This window comes from Atractosteus spatula, chromosome 5 (assembly GCF_055471065.1).
Source record: "Atractosteus spatula isolate fAtrSpa1 chromosome 5, fAtrSpa1.hap1, whole genome shotgun sequence".
Classification (NCBI taxonomy): domain Eukaryota; kingdom Metazoa; phylum Chordata; class Actinopteri; order Semionotiformes; family Lepisosteidae; genus Atractosteus; species Atractosteus spatula.
This window is the reverse complement of record NC_142710.1, coordinates 3195344-3219147: the sequence shown is the minus strand read 5'-3', so window position 1 is coordinate 3219147 and position 23804 is coordinate 3195344. Positions and strand designations below refer to the sequence as shown.

Sequence of the window (23804 nt, the reverse complement as noted above, 5' to 3'; positions counted from 1 at the left end):
TGAAATCATATCGTGTGAGTTCATACTGCAGCTCAGCCATTGCGCAGTAGGTAGCGTGTCAGTCTCATAATCTGAAGGTTGTGAGTTTGATCCTCACACTGGGCAGGGATCGGTGCTGTTTTGGGCTCTTCACAGATGGGGCGTGGGACGTTCACTCCCACACGCGTGTTCTTCACTTCCACGCCGAATACGAGATGTTTAGTCCGCGATAAACACAGTTCAATCCCTCGCTATGATGCTCGGTGTCCACTCACACCTTTTTAAAATAATGATACATGAGAGCAGCAGATAAACTCCAAGTGGTGAAGGTGTCTCCACCACCGGATCTTGTAAACCAGCAGTCAGCCCGTCAGCTGCAGCACCTGGCTATAACCTCACGACACTCGCTCTGCTGTGCTCCCGAGGAGGGCTTCCTACAATGATAGAAAAAAAGACGGGCTCGTCGGGGATTTGAACCCGGGACCTCTCGCACCCAAAGCGAGAATCATACCCCTAGACCAACGAGCCCTGCGACAAAGTGCCCCTCAAATTTCACACGTGTTCTTCGCGCCCAGAGACCGGAGACAGACCAGTGCAGTGAGACTCGCGCCGTTCGCTTGGACTAAACCAACGAGCCCACCCTTCCCCTCTCTCCTGCCAGTGAGCTCGCGGGGGGGTCATTCACTCGTGCCAGGTGGGTCCTGTTCGCTCATACACGCGTGTTCTTGCCTACCTCGCGGAATGCGTGACCTTTCCAAGGGAGAAAAGCACAGCCCAGTGCTCGATCGGAGTCTCCGGGCTGTTTTTGTCCTTGTGCGTTTAACACAGAGACACGTCTGACAGCAACAGCTCATTAAGACTGGCCACATGTGTGCAGCAGTTTTTTTCTCGTGTTTCTCTTTTCTTCATTAATTTGCTGCAATTATCGGTATAAAGTCAAATCGGTCAGGATCTCGGACTTTAATAAACGAGCACTTGGGTCTTACACTCTTTGCATAATTAGACCGTCAAAAGAAGCAGACCTTAATTTAAGATCGAAATATCAGAGTAGGTGTCCGAACTGTAGAGTCTTTATAATTTCCCCGCGAGGAAGGTCAAACAGATGACTGAAGCACAACAAAACAACACAATAAAAGTTTAGCCCAAGAATTTCAAAAAATACATTTCTCTGTCAGTAAGACCTAGACTCAAGCGGGCTGTGGTTTTTGTTGTAAACAGAGCACAGAGCACTTCTAAGACAGGCTTGTCACAGTGACGTGTAATTCTTCTTTAGAGACAGTGAGAAGGTCCTGAGCAGGTGGGCTAGGCTGTGAAAGCGCATGTCTAATGTAGACAGAGCCCAGTCATCACTGAGCGCGGTGTAGTAGTGCCGAGTGATCACTGTGTTGAAGTTAAAGTCTAAAGCGCTCGTGGAGCGGTAGATGTTGATGAAACGATTATCTTCATTTAACCTGTTTTCCTACTGTTTATCATCTTTAAATCCACTTAACATGGAATATTAAGGTGAAATTTTGTAACTATAAGGAATTGTTTGCAGCTGAAGATAATACGATATTTGCAATATTATCATACTGTGTATAGCCGGCAGTGGCGGCTAAACAAGAGGAAAATACACAGCAGTATTTCACCTTCTTCATAAACATTTTTTTGCTTATATAACCCAGCGCATCTGCGACAGATTTGAATGCCACTCTCTCGCCTTTTATAAAACAGACATCTCTGTTTCTCAATTCACAGACGCAGAATTACACATCGTGCGTTGTTAAAGAGGTCAGTCCTATACTTCTCAGAATTATAATATATTTATATTCCTAAATATCGTTCTCGTAACTCTAGGGGATTTCGTGAAAACGCTACAGGCCAAAATCGCTTTCGAGCTTCAAGCTAACTTCACCGCGGTCGCTCCCCATCAGTATGGCGCACAGGAGGATCCCCGCTTTTCACGCGGGAGACCGGGGTACATTTCTGCGACGGGGCGCTGGTTTCATTTTTAACAAGCTGACTTCACTTACAATTAAACGATGTTTAAACTCATATCAGAAGAATAACGAATTCCGTTGTATTTTCCAACAGTAACGTGCAATTAAACAGGTGAAAACGCCATTTGCTTTCACTGCGATGTTATTGTGATTCCTGTCAGAAGCGCGTATGGACACGTGTAACTTCTCTCCAGTGTGATGACAGTTTCTGAAGCAGGGAGAGAGATCTTATATACATTTCCCTTCCAAAGGGGCAGTCGGTCAACTTTTAGAAGTTTTTCAAAAATCTGAGTTAGATTTTTTTTTTAATCCGTAATTGTTATTACAATCTCCTGCAAAAAGAAGGATGAAGATGAACTAAACGCTGAAACCTAAAAGATCAGCCCTGAGAGGAAATGTCTCCTGACAGTGAACAGATCTCTCGCTCAGCGGTAGACACGCGCTCCTCGTTAGTGTAGTTGTGTCTTTAAAAGTGGCTCAACTGTCTGGTTTCATCAAGAGTGGAAACAACAGAAATAGACTACAAACTGAAATTAATTACTTCACCATTAATTAATTTATATTACTCACTAACAGTTTATAGGCGTCTTTACACATCCGAGACCGGTGAAAACACCATTTCCTCTCACCTGGCCCATGCTCTGTCGGAAGGACTTCTTAACGCGTTTTAAAACTCAAAACCGAAGCTGAAATAATCGATTCCGAACGTGTTAGTAGCCTCTGTGGGGGAGCAGTAGCGGTTCCACAGCTGGGAACAAGTTTCTGAAGATAATCGAAATGAAAGCCAAATCGCCAAATCCTGAAATATCAGCCCCAAGAGGAAACGTCTCCTGAGAGGAAACAGAGCTCCCGCTCCTCGTTAGTATAGGGGTGAGTATCCCCGCCTGTAACCCGGAAGAATCTTTTTAGAAGTTCATCCGAAGATGAAACAATTCCGTTAATTTGCGGAATATTTCGATATTCTACCAATAAAGAGAAGTGGAAGTAATTTTGATTTATTTATAGGTCGTCTTTTCATAATGATGTGCATTTCTGCGTCGGTAGACTAGAAATAGTGGGTGTGTGAAGGTGAGACTCACTGGCCCGTACGGGGATCGAACCCGCGACCTTGGCATTATTAGCACCACACTAACCAACTGAGCTAACCGGCCTCGTGCGTCAAGAATCTGCCGCTGAGTTTTCCTACCTTTTGTTTTCTTAGTGAATCAGCTGGTGATGATCGATATAGAGAGACAGGAATAGCAAATTAATCATGCAGAGAGATTTTGGGTTGGAAATGATGCGGGAACGAGTCAGTGTCAGTTCGGGAGAAGGTAGGTTTGTGCGTGTAGTCGTGGCCGAGTGGTTAGGGCGGTGGACTTGAAATCCATTTCAGTTTCCTAAACAAAGAGGCACCTCAGTAACAGCCTGGAGAGGAACAAGTCGCCACTCAGAACACGCATCATTTCTCATCACACAGTGCTGATTCACTGAGCAAAGACCATCGCTAGGTGGCACTTGTGGAGCAGTACATGTTGGTGAAACGATTATCTTCATTTAATCTGCTTTCCAACTGTTTATCATCTTTAAATCCACTTAATATGGAATATTAAGATGAAATGTTGCAACTATAAGGAATTGTTTGCAGCCTCAGATAATACGATATTTGCAATATTATCATACTGTGTATAGCCGGCAGTGGCGGCTAAACAAGAGGAAAATACACAGCAGTATTTCACCTTCTTCTTAAACATTTTTTGCTTATAAAACCCAGCGCATCTGCGACAGATCTGAATGCCGGAGTCTTGCTGTATTTCTAATCCCAGTGTGATACTCGAGGAACATAGTGGGGTCGCGGTGGCTCAATAAATCCTGAAATCATACAGTATGTATTCTAGGTACGAGGTTATGAAACAACATGACAGTAGCTGTGTGTCACCAGTGGGATTCACCAGCCGGTGTCACTCTGGTATTTAAACTCGGACCTGTGGTCGTCCTGGTTACTGTGCGGTTCCTGGGACTGAGAATGTGTCCCTCCCCCGCCCTGAATTAGACGCTGGTCCTTCTCAGGTCTGTGGAAGATCTCCACAGTCTGACTTGCTCAGGGTCAGATCTGGAAATGTTTTTCACAGGGCCTGTTAACTCAGTGTGGTGCTAATAACGCCAAGGTCGTGGGTTTGATCCCCGTACGGGCCACTGTCTCTACCTTGAAAAGACTTTTCTTATTGTGAAGAAATCAGAATTACTTTCACTTCGTAAACCTGAGTCTAGATCTTGCTCAAAAAGAAGTGCATTTCTCTTAATTGTCGGAAATTGTTTAAAAAGTCGCAATTGTTTATTCTTCAGATAAACGTTTAAAGGTCTGACAGGAAACTGGCCATTTAGATATAAGGGGGTTTCAAATCTATTTTTTTTAAATGTGCTGCTTCATAACCGATATAATCACAGCCAATCCGGGAGCTGCGAGGCACCAGCTCATCCGTAATCTAACTGTCGTTCAGGTGGGTCTTCAATGCAGTCGATTCAGTTTGTATCCAAAAACTCCAAAACTCCTTTCCATGAGTAAACGTCGTCGGCAGGATTCCCACGGAGAGACGCCAGTGGATTTCTAGTCAATCGCCTTAAACACTCAGCCACGACTACAAACACGACCCCACTTTCTCCCGGACTGACACGGGTTCGTTCCCGCATCATTTCCACTCCAACCCGCTCTCTTCGTGATTAAGTTGATATTTCTATATATTTATAAAGATTAAGAAAAGCTGTGTGTTAGGAGTGGGATTCAAACCCATGCTTCCAGAGGAGACTGCAACCTGAACGCAGTGCCTTAGACCGCTCGGCCATCCTGACTGCTGACATACTCGCCAGCCAGTCCGATGAGCCACTGCGACCCCGCTACGGTCCTCGAGTATCACACTGGTATTAGAAATACAGCAAGACTCTGGCATTCAAATCTGTCGCAGATGCGTTTGGTTCTTGTGAGCCATCTGATGGGTGAAGTCTAAAAAAGTCAATTAAAGTTTAATTTATCTAAACCCGCGGGAACTTCTGATTGCTGGAGAGACTCTACAGCTCTTGAAATGAAACAGTGGGGCTGTTTCGCTACCTTTTGTGTTTTCTTAGTGAATCCGCTGGTGATTATCGGTATAGAGAGATAGAAATCCCAAAACTGAGCACGAAGAGAGCGGGTTGGGCGCTCTCTGCTTAAATCTCATCTCAGCAGATCGGGAGTCGGAGGGCCAAGCGAGCCGCAGACGTGTCGATGGCTGACGAGGGCTCGCTGCTGAGGCAGGGAGGCCACTTCAGCCAGAAGGACTTGAGCGAGGTGGGATCTCAAAGACGGTCTTGCAACAGAAACAAGGAGAAAAAGTATTGGTGAGATCAAAAGGCGGATTCAATATCCATGAGGGAGCATCGCTAGATTAGGGAACAGACAGTTGAAAACCCCGAGTGGCTCGTTTTCAGATTAGGTTCATATTTGGCCTCGTTAGCGCAGTAGGTAGCGCATCAGTCTTATAATCTGAAGGTTGTGAGGTCGATCCTCATACGGGCCAGGACTTTTTTTGCTCATCTGACACAGGCGGTTCCTGTTCGCTCATACACTCGTGTTCTTGCCTACTTCGTGGAATGCGTGACCTTTCCAAGGGAGAAAAGCACAGCCGCATTGCTCGATCGGAGTCTCCAGTCTGTTTTCTCCTTCTGCGTTTAACACAGAAGCATGTCTGACAGCAACAGATCACACAGCTCATTTAAGACTAGCCACATGTGTGCAGTATGTGCAGCAGTTTTTTGTCGTGTTTTGTGGTTTCTTTGTCAATTTGCTGCAATTATCGGTATAAAGTCAAATCAAAGGATCTCGGACTCGGATAAACGAGCACATGGGTCTAACACACTTTGCATGACATGACCGTCAAAGAAGCAGACCTTAATTTAAGATCGAATATCAGAGTAGGTGTCCGAACTGTAGAGTTTTTATAATTTCCCTGAGAGGAAGGTCAAACAGATGACTGTAGCACAATAAAACAACATAATAACAGTAACACAACAAAACAAAACTGAAAACAGTATCACAACACTGTGACAATGACACTGTACTGAACCAGTAACAAAACACTGTAACACTGTACTGAACCAGTAACACAACACTGTGTCAATTACACTGCACTGAATACAGTAACACAACATTATGAGAATAACACTGTACTGAACCAGTAACACAACACTGTAACACAGCACAAAAAGACACTGGTAATGTCTACGATTCGGATAAGAGAAGCTTTCATATCATCTCTGGGTGGAAATACTCCAATGTCACTGTTTAAGGTTTGGAAACAGCTGATTGGCTCTTTCCCTACATTATCACAGCCAATCAGAGAGCTCCAGGGCAAAAGCGTGTCTTTGATCCCAATGAAGGCTGTCCTATAGGCGTGAGTCCAAATTTTTTGATTTTTTAAAAATTTCTGTATTTCTTGTAACACTCTCCCGTGACAAATGAAGATGAAACATTCGAGAGCAGATGAGAACGTCATTTGTTTTCTCTTGGGCCATGCAAAATTGAAAGCACTTTTCAGCATTTAAAACCTCAACAAAAAAGCTGAAATAGCCTCTTTTGCAGGTGTTAGTAGTGCTGAAGAAGGAGTAGTGTCGGTAGCACAGCCGGACGTTCTGACATTTATCGAAGTAAGCTTTATACCATTTCCTACTGATTCAATTCTATGGCATCCAAGAGACACTGTCATCCTTAGACAGGGGCTTGTGGTTTGGACTCTGCTTTCATTTTTCTTCTCCTTTCTTCCAGTTTTTATATTATTGTTGCAGTTTTTTTTTAACTACCAAGTATGTCGTGACGTGATGATTGTTCACATTTTTTCCGTGTTGTTCATGGTGCCATGTGATACTCTGTTTGTTCTGAAAAATCAATCGAGAAAATGAATATAAAATTTCGTCTGGAATAGTTTCACTTATGTGTCTTTATAAATAATAGCTATAAATTCTTTTTTGATTATTGGAGTTCGTGAGGGCAGTGACGGTGCCCGGCAGGAGGGGAGGAAGCGGCACACGGTGAGGAAGATGAAGGATCCAGGCTCAGACAGGGACTCGAGCTCTCGCTGTGCCCGTGAGGAGTCCTCACGAGGCTCCTGCAGTCATGTTCACGGGAGACAGCGGGAGGAGACGGGGATGTCAGGGCGCAGGACGGTGGAAGTGGAGGAAGAGCGCACACAGGCGCTCGTCCGGGATTTGGAGCCGGGACGTCTCGCACTCGAAGCAAGAATCACACCCCTAGACGAACGAGCCCACCTTTCTCCCCTCTCTCCTGCCAGTGAGCTCGAGTGCGATTCCTGGGACAGAGTGTGTCCCTCCCCCGCCCTGATTTAGACACTGGCCCATCTCAGGTCTGTGGGAAATCTCCACAGTCGGACTTGCTGAGAGTCAGGGCTGGAAACATGTCGTAGGAGGCTGGTTAGGGGTTGTGCGTGTAGTCGTGGCCTAGTGGTTAAGGCGATGGATTAGAAATCCAATAAAATAACAATTAACGGAGTTGTTTATTCTTCAGATGAACTTTTAAACAAACATTGTTTTTTTTTAAACTGTAGTGAGGTGGTTAAAAAGTTACCAGTCTCCCCATCAATTCAAAGCGTGATCGATGCCCGGATCTTGCAACTTTTGCGCTCTATGTACTAGAGAGGACAGACTCCTGTCTCACTTGCAATGTTGTGTGGACTTTGCGTTGACCGCTGTAACATCTGTGTGACATCTCACCGCCACGTTTTCAATTTATACAACTGTAACTTAACCCTTCCACGGGAAACCTGTTAAAACAGGAGAACGTCTGCGATGTATTTTATTGATTATTTATTTTCTAACACACAGGAGTCAATCTTAATTAAACCCACGTCAGAATGTGTCGCTTTCAACCCATTATTATATAATCCAGTTAGTGCCGAGCACACAGCGGGTGAGAGTACAGCACAGCAGAGCTTCGCTTCAACAGGACTCACAGGAGGGAAGGGCTGTCTGGTATCGCCGGCTGTTCGCTCCATTACCAGATGACATGTTTCAAGCCCAAATCACACTTGTATATGAGAAACTATATATATACACAGTATACAGCATATGAATATGTATATACTTTACATGACTGCGAGGAATATGAAACGTAATAAAGAGCAAGCTGCTGAAATCGTTTATGAATTTTTGATTCAAGATTTTTTTATTTGCCATATACAACAAGTGTATTGGAATGCTTACTCGTTCAGCTGTAGCCAGTAACAGTACAGAAAAAAAAATAGGCACAAATGACAAACAGACATGGACAATAAATTTAGACAATAGACGTTTTAATACAGCCTAGACAGGTCACAGTGCAGACAGCGCAGTACGTTACAGTGCAGGTGCGAATATGAGCTGTTTAAGATGCGGGCTGCTTGGGCGAAGACACTGTTTTTGAATCTATTCAAAATCCATCTCTCAGACCCCAGGGGTGAAAACAGATCATGGCCCGGGTGAATTGGGTCCTGAAGTATAGCTCGAGCCCAGTTGTGGCAGTGGTCGAGATCTATCTGGTCGATGGAGGGTGGCTCGTTCCCAGTGATTTTCTGGGCAGACCTCACAACACTCTGTATGGCTGTTCTGTCCTGTACTGTGGCTCCACCATACAACACCGTAACACCACCAGACAGGACACTCTCAATCGGATTACAGTAACAATTAGTAAGTGTTGTCTTGCTCATCCCCCACTTCCTTAACTGTCTCAAGAAGTGAAGGCGCTGGTGGGCTTTAGTGAGGATGGCAGCAGTGTTCTCTGGCCAGCTCAGCCTCTCAGTGATCCGGAGGCTGAGGAACCTGAAGGTGCTGACAGTTTCAACTGGAGCCCCCTGAATGATTATGGGTGTATGACGTCCTCTGTGCCTCCCGAAGTCCACTATAATCTCTTATGTTTTGGCGATGTGAAGTGTGAGGTTGTTGTTGTGGCACCACTCCATCACGTTTCATCACTGTTGCTGATAAGACCGATGACTATGGTGTCATCAGCAGACTTGGTGATGCGGTTGCTGTTAAATCTGGCCACACAGTCGTGTGTAAATGGAGAATACAGCCAGGGGCTCAGGCAGCAGTGTGTCCCCCTGTGTTGAGGATCAGAGGGGATGAGGTTTTGATTCCAGTCCTCACCACTTGGGGTCTGCCTGTCAGGAAGTCCAGGACCCAGTTGCAGATGGAGTTGTTGAGGTCCAGACCCCTGAGCTTGACCACCAGCCTGCCTGGCACAGTTGTGTTGAAGGCTGAGCTGAAGTCAATAAATAACATCCTGGCACAGGTGCTCCTCTTGTCCAGGTGGTGTGAAGGGCCAGTGAGACAGCATCGTCCACTGACCTATTATTCCTATAAGCAAACTGCAGGAGGTCCAGGGAGTCCGGGACAATACTGCTGATGTGTCCCCTCACCAGTTTCTTCTGTGCCGGTGGCACTTCATGACTACTGAGGTGAGTGCCACCGGGCGGTAGGCATTCTGACACGACACCTTGGTTGCCTCAGGCAGGGGCACGATAGTAGTTCTCTTGAAGCACAGTGGGACAGTAGACAGGGATAGTGACATGTTAGATATTACAGTGAAGACAGGGGGCAGCTGTGCTCTGCCTGCCTTTTAAACACAGGAGGTGAGGCCATCAGGGCTCGCAGCCTTGTGTGGCTCCACCTGTCCGAAAGCTCTCCGTACCTCCTGTTCAGACAGCTGCAGCACAAACTCCCCAGACTCACTGGGCATTCTGGGTGAAGGGTCTGTGTTGTGAGCATCAGACCTGGCATAGAAGTTGTTTAGTTGGTCAGGCAATGAATCATCAGCTGTTGTTTTAACACCCATTTGTCCTTTATAATTAGTGACAGCCCTCAGGCCATTCCAGAGGTGCGCTGTGTTAATGCCCCCACATTGTGATTCAAGCCTGTCTCTGTCGTCCCTTTTCGCATGTCTGACAGCCCTCTCCAGGTCACACCTGGCTTTCCTGTACAGCCCAGGGTCTCCAGAGTTGAAGGCCACAGACCGCTCCTTCAGCTTGGCTTATACAAATACAAATGTCAACACAGTATTTGATACACTGTGTAACTGTATTATCATGATTATGACAAGGTAGAATCACTTAAACGAACTGAAATTGTTCATTTATACCATGAGATATTTTGAAACATTAAATGTATTTTACAGCTAATTTCTTGCTTTCATTTCTCCTACACGCAGCATTGTTATTAACAGAAACTACGAAACGAAGAAGAAACACCAGATACTGAGCTCTGGCTCGTTCATTCCAGTGTTGACTTGTCTTTGGCGACACCTGGTGGCCACAGCGGTCAGTCCGCCACGTCGCCCGTGAACAGGCAGCGCGCGTATTACAGCCTGGAAGACGCACAGAGGGAAACCGGTTTCATTTCTGTCTCCTTTCTAATCCACTCCGGGATGGAATGATGAAAGTGGGAGACACTTTTCCCCCGTCACCCACGACACGATCCACACTCAGACTGCTTGGTCATAACTCCCGCTTGCTTTTTACTCCATTTCTGAACGTTGTTTGCCCTATGTACGGTTCAAAGTTTTGTGGTCATCAGTTTAATGCGCTTTATATGACTTCGCGTGGTGTTCTGGTCTCTTGTCCGGTGAGTTATGAAGATGAGATCTTCCCTTTTCTTCAGCCCGGCGTTTTAATCTTTTGGGGGAATATGGTCTGAGTTGCAACAGTCACAAGGAAATAATGTTCATAGAAATAATGTTCATTTCGACATGACCTGGAGCTCATTCCTCTTCCAGCCTCATTAGCGCAGTAGGAAGCGCGTCAGTCTCGTACTCTGAAGGTCGTGAGTTCGATCCTCACACGGCGCAGGGATCGATGCTTATTGGGGCTCTTCACAGATGGGGCGTGAGACGTTCACTCACACACACGCGTGTTCTTCTCTTCCACGCCCAATACGACATGTTTAGTCCGCGAAAAACACGGTTTCCACTCGCGCGTTTTAAAAATGATTCATGACGGCTCATGTTCGCTCATGCACGCGTGTTCTTGCACGTGGAATGCGTGACCTTTCCAAGGGAGAAAAGCACAGCCCAGTACTCGATCGGAATCTCCGGGCTGTTTTTGTCCTTGTGCGTTTAGCACAGAAGCACGTCTGACAGCAGCAGATCACACAGCTCATTTAAGACTGGCCACATGTGTGCAGCAGTTTTTTTCTCGTGTTTCTGTTTTCTTCATTAATTTGCTGCTAATTATCGGTATAAAGTCAAATCAGTCAGGATCTCGGACTTTAATAAACGAGCACTTGGGTCTAACACTCCTTGCATAACAAGACCGTCAAAGGAAGCAGACCTTAATTTCAGATCGAATATCAGTAGGCGTAGGTGTCTGAACTGTAGAGTTTTTAAAATTTCCCTGCGAGGATGGTCTGCGCTGTTATTGTGATTCCTGTCAGAAGCGCGTGTGGACACATGTAACTTCTCTCCAGTGTGATGACAGTTTCTGAAGCAGGGAGAGAGATCTTATATACATTTCCTTTCCCCACTAATCTGACTACTATTCCAAAGGGGTAGTCAACTACCAACAATTCCCTTCAGTTATGCTCCACATTAATGTTCCATATGAAGTGGATTTAAAACAGATTTAAGGGGATGTTCGTGTAGTCGTGGCCGAGTGGTTAAGGCGCTGTACTAGAAATCCATTGGGGACTAGAAATCAATGAGAGACACATCCCGTAAAGAAAGCATCTTTAGATTTTTTTGTGTTTTCCTGAGTCTTCATTTAATCTGCTTTCCTACTGTTCATCATCTTTAAATCCACTTAATATGGAATATTAAGATGAAATGTTGTAACTATACGGAACAAGTAATAGGTTTATTCCATGCTGAAAAAGAGGAAGAAAGAGAACACAACGTTTCGGCTGTGGAGCCTTCTTCAGGTGTGAATATATAAGGAATTGTTATATAGGAATTGTTTGCCTTATAGTTTGGAACCTATTAGGAATTGTTTGCAGCGGAAAATAATACGATATTTGCAATATTATCATATTGTGTATAGCCGGCAGTGACGGCTAAAAATGAGTAAAATACACGGCAGTATTTCACCTTCTTCATAAACACTTTTTTGCTTATAAAACCCAGCGCATCTGCGACAGATCTGAATGCCGGAGTCTCGCTGTATTTCTAATACCAGTGTGATACTCGAGAAACGTAGTGGGGTCGCGGTGTCTCATAGGACCGGCTGGCAGACTTGTCAGCAGTCCGGATGGCCGAGCGGTCTAAGGCGCTGCGTTCAGGTCGCGGTCTCCCCTGGAGGCGTGGGTTCGAAATCCCCTCCTGATACGCACAGCTCTTCCTTATCAGTATAAAAACATAGAAATATAATAAATATAGCACAGATATCTCTTATCTTTTCTCCTTAGAGCACCAGTGAAGGAAGCACTAAGTACTGCACACCGAAAATGCTTCTACAACATCTCGCGAGCTCAGCCCTGAGCATGAACTGCAGGAGCTGTGAATCAGAACATTTCAATTCATCTGATCAGTAAATGAATATGCAGGACCCGTTAATATAGGGTCTCTCCTGTTCGCACAGTATATAACTGAACGTCCCTCGTAATTTGAAAGAGACCGGATAAGGACACGGAGCTACTAACGCGATTCTCATTGCAATTAGTCCCGAGACAAGCGAGTCCAGCGGCTGCGGGTTTGAAGGTGAACGTGTCTCGTATTCTAAGGGCTTCTGCTTCCACTGATGAATGATAGAGCTTCGTGGGGAGATCCTTCAGACGATCAGGCGAACACGTCGCTCTTTCGGTCACGTGTAGAGGCTACAGTTGTGTCAGCAGTGCGCTAAATGTAAGTGCATCTGTAGCGCTTCATCGCAGAGATTTTTGTTTTAGCGCACCGTTACAAGCGCCCAGACAACTTATTCTCTGAACCCCCGAATTGCTCCACAACCGGGGGAAACCCTGTTTTCCCTCGAGAGCCACCAGTGCACGGTCCCATCACACTCAAGAACACAACAAATATCTTTAGTGAAGATCCAGAAGTGCCAGAACAAATTGAAAACTTGCACTGTATTTGAATACGAATTTCCTTCAGTTCAGCTCTCTTCAGTCCCCAGGATAGCCGTGCGAGTGGCGAACACAGTTGGCAATGCCCCTCGGACCACACGAAATTAATGTAATTTTATTTATTGCACATCTGCAGTCATTGTTTACATGTCTGCATCGTTTACATTAGAACTGTTTACTTGTACACTGTCTACTGTCTGTATATTGTCTTGATGCACTGTCTGCACTTTGTGTTTTTACACCTGTTTCAACAATCGACCGTAAGAAGAGAAGTCCTGTCACTGGACACGTATCTAAGTAATTAATTCATATAATTAACGTAAATTAACAATTAACGGAGTTAAAACGTTGTTTTTTTTTAAGTTAAAAAGTTTCCCGTCGGGTAATCAAACTCCGATCTCCCCCGTGACAGGCCGGGAAACTCACCACTATACTAACGAAGAGCGCGTGTCTGTCGTTGGTCTTGAGCTGTTTCCTGTTTACTTCCTCTCAGGGCTGGTGTTTTCCAGTTCGGCCTGTTAATATGATTCTTCACAGAAATGAGAATGAAAATGTGGAGAGATGTTATACGAATTTCCTTTTTCCGACTAATCTAACTGCTACTCCAAAGGTGAAACCCGTCAATTCTTAAAAGGTTTTTGAACTGAATACGATTTTGTTTAAAAATCTTTCTGTGTTTATTATAAGAATCTCCAGCCAAAAAATAATGAACTTCTGAAAACAATGAAACTAAAAGGATGAAACCAAGCGCTCTTAGTTACTGAGTGTTCATGAGCGTCAATAAACAACTGAAAGCAGGTGAAATCACCGTGTGCTTTCACTGTTCCCAAGCTCAGTTAAAATAACTTTCCAGCGTTAGAAACCTCATTAATAACAACTGATTCTACACGTGTTAGTAGTGTGTGAGGAGGAGCGGTAAATAAAGTGTATTAACATACACAGTCAAGTTATTCACTCATCACAGAGCTCTTAAAAGGAGACACCCCAGATGGGATTCGAACCCACATCAAAAATTAACATTTAAATTGCTATCAGAGAGGGTTGTACGACTATTGCATCATTTTATCTGAGAGGGAGACTTTCTGTGTCACAGTTCTCGTTATGACAGCTTGACACTCGAAGGCTCCACGAGAGCCTTCTTTTCTTCTCAGCAGAGAATAAACCTTTACTTGCTCCTTAATTAACGAGAGTCTACCAGGACTGGGGATGAAAACCACGTGGTTTTTATGTCTCTTGGATCTTAAGTCCAATGCTTTTACCGCTCAGACTTTCTGCTCAATTACAGCACTAGAAATGTTCTGATTCAGGGCTTCTGCGGTTTCTGCTAATTACACGCAAGTGGGAGACTCCCTCTCTGAAGAGTCCCGTCTCCCTGCAAGAGAGAAGGCCAGTCAATCAGATGTACTCTAAAAAGCCAACATGAGAAAATCGCAGTGTGTCAGGAGTGGTTTCTTAAAAGCAGAAAATACGAGGAGAGCTAGACGTATGTTTTTGTAATCACGGAATAAATCAGGACTTGTCCGCGATTGGAGGCCGGGACCTCTCGCAACCAAACAGGAAGTCTAGACCAACGAGCCAGAGAGATCGTGCGTGCTCTGATTTCAAGTGTGTTTTTCACGAGTGTGCGATCGCACAGAAGACTCGAGAGGGATTTAATGTGCATGGGACGGAGGTGATCACTAGCACAGGAACGGGGATTAGCTCAAATGGTAGAGCGCTCGCTTAGCGTGCGAGAAGTAGCGGGATCGATGCCTGCATCCTCCAGCCTTTTCGCTCTATGTACTAGAGAGGACAGACTCCTGTCTCACTTGCAACGTTGTGAAGACTTTGCGTCGAGCGCTGTAAGGACGCGATGACCTCTCACTGCCACGTTTTCAATTTAAAGAACTATCCCTTCCACGGGAAACCTGTTAAAACAGGAGAAAGTCTGCGATGTATTTTGTAGATGTAGCGCAGCGCTGATTCACTGAGCAAAGACCACCGATAGGTGGCGTTAATGGAGCGTTAGATGTTGTTGAAACGATTGTCTTCATTTAATCTGTTCTCCAACTGTTTATCATCTTTAAATCCACTTAATATGGAATATTAAAATGGTAGAATTTTAATCACAAGGTAGAATCACTTAAATGAACGAAACTGTTCATTTATACCATGAGATATTTTGAAACATTAAATGCATTTTACAACTACTTTCTTACTTTCATTTCTCCTACACGCACTATTGTTACGAACAGAAACTAAGAAAGAAGAAGAAACACCAGATACTGAGCTCTGGCTCATTCATTCCAGTGTTGACTTGTCTTTGGCGACACCTGGTGGCCACAGCGGTCAGTCCGCCACGTCGCCCGTGAACAGGCAGCGCGCGTATTACAGCCTGGAAGACGCTCAGAGGGAAACCGGTTTCATTTCTGTCTCCTTTCTAATCCGCTCCGGGATGGAATGATGAAAGTGGGAGACACTTTTTCCCCGTCACCCACGACACGATCCACACTCAGACCGCTTACTTATAATTCCCGCTTGCTTTTTACTCCATTTCTGTTTGCCTGATGTACGGTTCAAAGTTTTGACACCGCGTGGTGTTCTGGTCTCTTCTGGTCTCTTGCCCGGTGAGTTATGAAGATGAGAGCTTCAGTCACACGGAAATAATGTTCATATATATAATGTTCATTCTGACAAGTGAATCGTCACCCCTTTTCGCCGTCATTCTGAAGAGAACAATTTGAAATCTCACCAAGCGCAATGTGGCTCGTTGGTCTCGGGGTATGATTCTCGCTTAGGGTGTGTGAAGGCCCGTGTTCAAATCCCTGACGAGCCCAGTTTTATTATGTGATAGGAAGACATATCAAACTCACTTCTTACCTTTTGTCCGCGATAAACACGGTTCGATCCCTCGCTATGATGCTCGGTGTCCACTCACACCTTTTTAAAATAATGATACATGAGAGCAGCAGATAAACTCCGAGTGGTGAAGGTGTCTCCACCACCGGATCTTGTAAACCAGCAGTCAGCCCGTCAGCTGCAGCACCTGGCTATAACCTCATTACACTCGCTCTGCTGTGCTCCCGAGGAGGGCTGGATATGTCTTCCTACAATAATAGAAAAAAAGATGGTCTCTTCGCGCACAGAGGCCGGAGACAGACCGGAGACAGGTTGGAAATGATGTGGGAACGAGCCCGTGTCAGTTCGAGAGAAAGTGAAGCTTGGCGTGTAGTCGTGGCTGAGTGGTGAAGGCGATGGACCTGAAGTCCATTGGCATCTCCCCGCCCAGGTTTGAATCCTGCCGACTACAGGTGTGTTTTTCCTTTTGGTGAATCCAAATAACGTCAATTAACATTTGCATTTCTATCAAACTGGGTTGCACGTCTGTCGTTTCATTTTATCTGACAGGGAGTCTTTATTATGTGATAATACGAAGACATATCAAACTCACTTCTTATCTTCTGTGTATCTGAAACGAGTAGACTAGAGGAGGAGGGAACTTTATTGCCATATGTACATGTACATTGGAATTCTTATTCTCACTGATCTCTCTGGACAGCAACAGACACCACCACACAATGGAGACAGTACATTACAAACAATAAATAACAACAGGAGCCATCAATATGTTGTTGGACAATAAGTACAGTATGTAGTAGTGACAAAAAAAACATAGTAGACCATGAGGAAGAGCAGAGTGTGGACATGCATTGAGGCTGAGACCCTGCAGTTAGCTGTTGAGGATGCACACTGCAGTGGGATAGAAACTGTTCTGGAGTCCAGTGGATCTTGTTTTAACAGCACGGTACCGCTTGCCAGAGCGCAGGGGGGAGAATTTGTTCCGGAATGGCTGGGATCCTAAATGACGGATTGGGATTTATTGTGACAGCGGATGGTGTGGATCTCACCGACTGATGGGAAACAGACCAGTGCAGTGAGACTCGCGCCGATCGTTTAGACTAGGCCAACGAGCCCACCCTTTCCCTCTCTCCTGCCAAATCTGTCGCAGATGCGTTTGGTTTTTATGAGCCATCTGATGGGTGAAGTCTAAAAAAGGCAATTGAAGTTTAATTTATCTAAACCTGCGGGAACTTCTGATTGCTGGAGAGATTCTACAGCTCTTGAAAGGAAACAGTGAGGCTGTTTCGCTACCTTTTGTGTTTGCTTAGTGAATCCGCTGGTGATTATCGGTATAGAGAGATAGAAGTCCCAAAACTGAGCACGAAGAGAGTGGGACGGAGTGGAAACGATACGGGAACGAGCCCGTGTCAGTTTGGGAGAAGGTGGGTTTGTGCGTGTAGTTGTGGCCGAGTGGTTAAGATGCTGGATTTGAAATCCATTTGAGTTTTAAAAACAGAGAGGCGCCTCGGTAACAGCCTGGAGAGGAACAAGGCGCCACTCAGAGTGCGCGTCATTTCTCATCACACAGCGCTGGTAGTGCAGCACTGATTTACTGAGAAAAGACCATTGCTAGGTGGTGCTAGTGGAGCAGTAGATGTTGTTGAAACGATTATCTTCATTTAATCTGTTCTCCAACTGTTTATCATCTTTAAATCCACTTAATATGGAATATTAAAATGAAATGTTGTAACTATAAGGAATTGTGTGCAGCTGAAAATAATATGATATTTGAAATATTATCATATTGTCTATAGCCGGCAGTGGCGGCTAAAAATGAGGAAAATACACAGCAGTATTTCACCTTCTTCATAAACATTTTTTTGCTTATATAACCCAGCGCATCTGCGACAGATTTGAATGCCGGAGTCTCGCTGTATTTCTAATACCAGTGTGATACTCGAGGACCGTAGTGGGGTCCTGGTGGCTGATGAGATCGGCTGGCGAAGTTCGAATCCCACTCCTGACACGCACAGCTTTTCTTTATTGGTATAAAATATAGAAATATAATAAATATATCACAGAGACATTCTCATCTTTTCTCCGTAGAGCGCCAGTGAAGGAAGCAGTGAGTACTGCACAGCGAAATTGTTTCTACAGCATCTCACGAGCTCAGCCCTGAGCACGAACTGCAGGAGCTGTGAATCAGAACATTTCAATTCATCTGATCAGTAAATTAATATGCAGGACCCGTTAATATAGGTTTGTTACCTTGTCTTTCCTGTTTGCACAGTATATAACTGAACGTCCCTCGTAATTTGAAAGAGACCGGATAAGGACACGGAGCTACTAACGCGATTCTCATTGCAATTAGTCCCGAGACAAGCGAGTCCAGCGGCTGCGGGTTTGAAGGTGAACGTGTCTCGTATTCTAAAGGCTTCTGCTTCTACTGATGAATTGCTGTTTCAGCTCTAACGGGAGACGAGTTTGTCTCATTTTCAGTTAAAACGTTGTTTTTTTAAACTGATGTGAGGTAGTTAAAGAGCTATCCGTCTCCCCGTCAGGGAATCGAACCCCGGTCTTTCGTGTGACAGGCAGGGATATTCACCACTATACTAACGAGGAGCGCTTGTTCGGTGCTGGTCGTGAGCTCTATTTCCTGTTTACCTCCTCTCAGGGCTGATGTTTACACTTCAGCCTGTTAATACGATTCTACACAGAAATGAGAATGAAAATGGGTAGAGATGTTATACGAATTTCCTTTTTCCGACTAATCTAACTGCTACTCCAAAGGTGAAACCCGCCAACTCTTAAAAGGTTTTTGAAAATCTGCCTGAATGTGATTTTGTTTAAAAATCTTTCTGTATTTATTATAACAATCTCCAGCCAAAAATATTACGATGAACTTTTGAAAACAATTAAACTAAAAGGATGAAACCAAGCGCTCTTAGTTACATATTGAGTGTTCATGAGCGTCAATAAACAACTGGTACTTATTTAACAGTACCAAGCTTTCAGATATTCTCAGGTTTCCTAATTTAGTTCACCTGGAATGAACGTGAATGAAGGCGCTGTTTTCCTCGTACCGTCATTTTTCTACATGGAATGTATTCAGTAGCACAGTAAACAGAGACACTCAATTTCATCAAACGGGGAATGAAGCGGAGAGTGAAAAATGATTTTTTTTTAAATGACCCGACCCGCACTTAGCCCTTCGGGATGGTAAATTCCTCACGACAGCGCGGTAACTCATTGGACCCGCTCATTCAGGTGACTGTGGGGTTCGACTGACCTGACTTCACTTACAATTCAACATTTGTTTAAACTCATATCAGAAGAATAACGAATTCCGTTCATTTGCATTTTAAAACAATAACGCGCAATTAAGGAGGTGAAAACGCCATTTGTTTTCACTGCGCTGTTGTTGCAATTCTTTTCAGAAGCGCGTATGGACACGTGTAACTTCCAGTGTGATGACTTCTAAAGCAGGGAGAGAGATCTTATATACATTTTCTTTCCAAAGGGGCAGTCGGTCAACTTTTAGAAGTTTTTCGAAAATCTGAGTTAGAATGTTTTTTTTTTAAAAATCCCTAATTCTTATAACATTCTCCTGCAAAAAAAAATGATGAAGATGAACTAAACGTTGAAACCTAAACGATCAGCCCTGAGAGGAAATGTCTCTTGACAGCAAACCGATCTCTAGCTCAGCGGTAGACACGCGCTCCTCGTTAGTGTAGTTGTGTCTTTAAAAGTGGCTTAACAGTCTGGTTTCATCAAGAGCGGAAACAACAGAAATAAACTACAAACTGAAATTAATTCCTTCGCCGTTAATTAATTTATATTACTTACAAACATTTTATGGGCGTCTTTACACATCCGAGAGCCGGTGAAAACACCATTTCCTCTCACTTGGCCCGTGCGCTGTCGAAACGACTTAACGCGTTTTAAAACTCAAAACCGAAGCTGAAATAATTGTTTCCGAACGTGTTAGTAGCGTCTGTGGAGGAGCATTAGCGGTACATCCAAACATCTGCAGCCAAACCGCTGGTGACTATCGACATCGAGAGAGAGAAATAGCAAATTAATCACGAGATTAATTTGGGTCGGAAATGATGCGGGAACGAGCCCGTTTCAGTTCGGGAGACGGTGAGGATGGGCATGTAGTCGTGGCCGAGTGGTTAAGGCGATGGACTAGAAATCCATTGGGGTCTCCCCGCGCAGGTTCGAATCCTGCCGACTACGGTTGTGTTTTTCCTTTTGGTGAATCCAAATAACATGTCAATTAACATTTGCATTTCTATCAGACTGGGCTGCACGTCTGTCGTTTCATTTTATCTGACAGGGAGTCTTTATTATGTGATAATACGTAGACATATCAAACTCAATTCTTATCTTCTGTGTATCTGAAACGAGTAGACAAGAGGAGTAGGGAAGTTTGTTGACATATGTACATGTACATTGGAATTCTTATTCTCACTGATCTCTCTGGACAGCAACAGACACCACCACACAATGGAGACAGTACATTACAAACAATAAATAACAACAGGAGCCATCAATATGTTGTGGGACAATAAGTACAGTATGTAGTAGTGACAAAAAAAACATAGTAGACCATGAGGAAGAGCAGAGTGTGGACATGCAATGAGGCTGAGACCCTGCAGTTAGCTGTTGAGGATGCACACTGCAGTGGGATAGAAACTGTTCCAGAGTCCAGTGGATCTTGTTTTAACAGCACGGTACCGCTTGCCAGAGCGCAGGGGGGAGAATTTGTTCCGGAATGGCTGGGATCCTAAATGACGTATTGGGATTTATTGTGACAGCGGATGGTGTGGATCTCACCGACTGATGGGAAACAGACCAGTGCAGTGAGACTCGCGCCGATCGTTTAGACTAGGCCAACGAGCCCACCCGTTCCCTCTCTCCTGCCAAATCTGTCGCAGATGCGTTTGGTTTTTATGAGCCATCTGATGGGTGAAGTCTAAAAAAGGCAATTCAAGTTTAATTGATCTAAACCCGCGGGAACTTCTGATTGCTGGAGAGACTCTACAGCTCTTGAAAGGAAACAGTGAGGCTGTTTCGCTACCTTTTGTGTTTGCTTAGTGAATCCGCTGGTGATTATCGGTATAGAGAGATAGAAATCCCAAAACTGAGCACGACGAGAGCGGGACGGGGTGGAAACGATGCGGGAACGAGCACGTGTCAGTTCGGGAGAAGATGTGTTTGCGCGTGTAGTCGTGGCCGAGTGGATAAGGTGCAGGACTCGAAATCCATTTGAGTTTTAAAAACAGAGAGGCGCCTCAGTAACGTCCTGGAGAGGAACAAGACGCCACTCAGAACGCGCGTCATTTCTCATCACACAGCGCCGGCAGCGCTGATTCACTGAGCAAAAACCATCACTAGGTGGCGCTCGTGGAGCGGTAGATGTTGTTGAAACGATTATCTTCATTTAATCTGTTTTCCAACTGTTTATCATCTTTAAATCCACTTAATATGGAATATTAAGATGAAATGTTGTAACTATAAGGAACTGTTTGCAGCTGAAAATAATACGATATTTGAAATATTATCATATTGTCTATAGCCGGCAGTGGCGGCTAAAAATGAGGAAAATACACAGCAGTATTTCACCTTCTTCATAAATTTTTTTTTGCTTATATAACCCAGCGCATCTGCGACAGATTTGAATGCCGGAGTCTCGCTGTATTTCTAATACCAGTGTGATACTCGAGGAACGTAGTGGGGTCGAGGTGCCTCATTGGACCGGGTGGGTAAGGGGGCAGAAGTCAGGATGGCCGAGCGGTCTAAAGCGCTGTGTTCAGGTCGCAGTCTCCCCTGGAGGCGTGGGTTGGAATCCCACTCCTAACACGCACCGCTTTTCTTTATCGGTATAAAATATAGAAATATAATAAATATATCACGGAGACATTCTCATCTTTTCTCCTTAGAGCGCCAGTGAAGGAAGCACTAAGTACTGCACACCGAAATTGTTTCTACAGCATCTCGCGAGCTCAGCCTCACCATCTACCTCATTATGATTTCTTCTTTATTTATTGCACATCTCCAGTCATTGTTTACATGTCTGCATCGTTTACATTCGAACTGTTTACTTTTTTACTTGTACACTGTCTACTGTCTGTTTATATATTGTCTTGATGCACTGTCTGCACTTTGTGTTTTTACACCTGTTTCAACAATCGAGAGACTTTCTGTAAGTAAGAATTCCGTTGGACCAGTACTGTACCTGTACCGGTTACATATGGCGATAAAGCGCCAACAGGCAGTAGGAGTTGATGTAAAGAGCATTGAACTGACGAGCATAAGAGCTCGACTCGTGCAGCAGGCAGAAGAAGGTCCCGCCGTCCTCCTCACATTTGACGTGACCGCCCTGCAGACGACAGGCAGTGACGGTGCCGGTAAGAGTTGGAGAAGCGGCACACGGTGACGCCGAGGAGGAGAGCGCAGCGGAAACGTCTCCTGACAGGAAACAGAGCTCCCGCTCCACAGCCGACAAGTGCTCCTCTTTAGTATAGGGGTGAGTATGCTAAGGAGGAGGAGGGCGCAGCGCGGGGGGTGAGCTCAGCTGGTAGAGCGTCCTCCTGCCTCCTCCAGGAGTGAGTTTATTCTTCGGATGAACAAACAACGAATAAAAATCCGAATAAAATATTTGGATGAACTTTTAAACACACGTTGTTTTTTTAAAACTAAAGTGAGGTGGTTGAGAAGTGACCCGTCTCCCCGTCGGGGAATCAAACCCCGATGTCTCGCGTGACAGACGAAGACACTCACCACTATACTAACGAAGAGCACATGTCTGTTGCTGGTCGTGAGCTCTGTTTCCTGTTTTCTTCTTCTCAGGGTTGATGTTTCCAGTTCAGCCTGCTAATATGATTCTTCACAGAAATGTGAATGAAAATGTGGAGAGATGTTATACATATTTCCTTTTTCCGACTAATCTAACTGCTACTCCAAAGGTGAAACCAGTCAACTCTTAAAAGGTTTTTAAAAATCTGCCTGAATGTGCTTTTGTTTAAAAATCTTTCTGTATTTATTATAACAATCGCTGACAAAAATATTACAATGAACTTTTGAAAACAATTAAACTAAAAGGATGAAACCAAGCGCTCTTAGTTACTTATTGAGTGTTCATGAGCGTCAATAAACAACTGAAAGCAGGTGAATTCACAGTGTGCTTTCACTTGTCCCAAGCTCAGTTAAATTAACTTTCCAGCGTTAGAAACCTCATTTCTGAACGTTGTTTGCCTGCTGTACGTTTCAAAGTTTTGTGGTCATCAGTTTAATGCGCTTTATATGACTTCGCGTGGTGTTCTGGTCTCTTGTCCGGTGAGTTATGAAGATGAGATCTCTTTTCTTCAGCCCGGCGTTTTAATCTTTTGGGGGAATATGGTCTGAGTTACAACTAATCACCCAGCCTCGTTAGCGCAGTAGGTAGCGGGTCAGTCTCTTTTACTCTTCTGACACAGGCGGCTCCTGTTCGCTCATACACTCGTGTTCTTGCCTACCTCGTGGAATGCGTGACCTTTCCAAGGGTGAAAAGCACGGCCGCATTGCTCGATCTCCGGGCTGTTTTTGTCCTTGTGCGTTTAACACAGAAGCACGTCTGACAGCAACAGATCACACAAGGTGTTAAAGGAGGCAGGTTAGCTCAGTTGGTTAGAGCGTGGTGCTAATAACGCTCAGGTCGTGGGTTTGATCCCCTTACGGGCCACTGTTTCACCTTTTATAAAACAGACACCTCTCTTTCTCAATTCACAGATGCAGAATTATACATCCTGCGTTGTTAATGAGAAGTTAAAAAATCAAAAAAATCTAAGACAGGCTTGTCACAAAGACGTGTAAATCTTCTTTAGAGACTGTGAGAAAGTCCTGAGCAGGTGTGCTAGGCTGTGAAAGAGCATGTTTAATGTAGACAGAACCCGGTCATCACTTCAACTTGAACTTGAACTTTATTGCCATATG

At 44.6% G+C, this 23804-nt stretch overlaps 4 non-coding genes across 4 annotated transcripts; 3 read left to right on the top strand and 1 right to left on the bottom strand.

Annotated features, from left to right (window-relative positions):
* Window positions 1-435: 435 nt before the first annotated feature.
* Window positions 436-507, bottom strand: trnap-ugg (transfer RNA proline (anticodon UGG)). The gene has a single exon. It is a non-coding gene; the product is annotated as a tRNA-Pro (tRNA).
* A 4910-nt stretch (window positions 508-5417) lies between these two features.
* Window positions 5418-5491, top strand: trnai-uau (transfer RNA isoleucine (anticodon UAU)). Its single transcript has one exon. It is a non-coding gene; the product is annotated as a tRNA-Ile (tRNA).
* Window positions 5492-10730: 5239 nt separating this feature from the next.
* trnat-cgu (transfer RNA threonine (anticodon CGU)) lies at window positions 10731-10803 on the top strand. Its single transcript has one exon. It is a non-coding gene; the product is annotated as a tRNA-Thr (tRNA).
* Window positions 10804-19984: 9181 nt separating this feature from the next.
* Window positions 19985-20066, top strand: trnas-aga (transfer RNA serine (anticodon AGA)). The gene has a single exon. It is a non-coding gene; the product is annotated as a tRNA-Ser (tRNA).
* Window positions 20067-23804: the final 3738 nt, after the last annotated feature.